We start from the raw sequence: 1,389 nt of genomic DNA, 5'->3' as shown, positions 1-1,389 counted from the left end.
ACCAGCCCCTTACTTTTTATTTTGAGACAATGTCTCACTGAGTTTCCCAGCCTAGAGCCCAAGCTGCATGTGTTTTTAATGTATTTGGTGCAGGATCTCACTACACAGTTCGGACGTGTAGTGGTCCTCCTGTTTTCAGCCTCCCCAGGGCTGGGATTACAGGCATATGCCACCACACCCAGACTCAGTGGCAGGCTCAGCACCCGGGGACAAAGCTGGCATGGCATGTGGTATTGGGGATCAGACCCCAGTCCTTGCACTTGCCTAAGCAGGCACTTAGTCCGCTGAGCTATCTTGCAGGCCCTGGAGCCCAATTTGTAATCCCTCTGTATTCCGCTGGGTAGTCAAAATTACAGGTGTGTCCCTTCATGCCCAGTTTACATTTAATTCTTCAACCTACCTGTAATTAATTTCTTTCTTTCTTTTTTTTTTTTGGAACCGGGGATTGAACTCAGGCCCTTGTGCTTGCCAGGGAAGCACTTATTCCACTGAGCCATCTCCCCAGCCCCAATTAATTTCAAAAAAGAGACAATTTTTTCTCACCAGATAGCTAGCCAGATGTCCCCAATTTATTTATTGAATAATGTTTTTGCTTATTAACTTAAAATATTTTCGAGATCCATATAAGAAAAACTACAAAGCTGTCATGAAAGGTATCAAAAGAGGAGAAGGAGAAGCATTTCATGTTGACAAATAGACTTACATTAATAATATCAAGATGTCAGTTCTTCCCAGCTTGATCTGTGGATTGAATGCACAGGTTGTCTAAAATCCTAGAAATTCTGTAGCTATCAACAAAATGATTCTAAACTTTATAAAATGGTGTAAATGATTTAAAATAGCTAACCGAATATTGGAAGAGTTGTACAAAATCAGAAGACTAACACTATCCAACTTCAAGATAGTGTGGTATAGGCTAAAGAATATCTATAAACAGATCAAGGAAACAGAATAAAGTATCCAGAGATCAATATAGTCATGTAAAATGAGTCAGTGAGAATATGTTCTGAGAAATGTCCCATTAGGTGGTTTTTGTCTTGTGTGAACATCATACTGTACTTTCACAAACCTAGCTACTATAGTTCAATCACATGACATGATATAGTAAAGACGTAGTAAACAGGAAATGTATGAGGTTTCTGCTAGCATTTTTGTTTTATACAAAAGTACATTTTGTATTATACAAAGTGCATTTTGAAAAGTAGGAGTACAGTCTAATGACAAAAGGCATAGTAACTATATAAACCAATAAGTTGTTTATTGTACAGTGTCATATAATTTGTTTATTTATTTATTTTTTATTTTTTGGCAGAACCAGGGATAGAACTCAGGTCCTTGCGCTTGCCAGGGAAGCGCATATTCTACTGAGCCACCTCCCCGGCCCCAAGC

The 1,389-nt window shown here is 38.9% G+C and overlaps 1 protein-coding gene across 1 annotated transcript in view; it reads left to right on the top strand.

Annotated features, from left to right (window-relative positions):
* Positions 1–1,389, top strand: part of Simc1 (SUMO interacting motifs containing 1) — a 68,154-nt gene that overhangs the window by 10,019 nt on the left and 56,746 nt on the right. The window lies entirely within an intron of this gene.

This window comes from Octodon degus, unplaced genomic scaffold (genome assembly GCF_000260255.1).
Source record: "Octodon degus isolate 3935 unplaced genomic scaffold, OctDeg1.0 scaffold00048, whole genome shotgun sequence".
Classification (NCBI taxonomy): domain Eukaryota; kingdom Metazoa; phylum Chordata; class Mammalia; order Rodentia; family Octodontidae; genus Octodon; species Octodon degus.
Note: the sequence above shows the minus strand (reverse complement) of the source record. Positions and strands in the feature narration are given on the sequence as shown.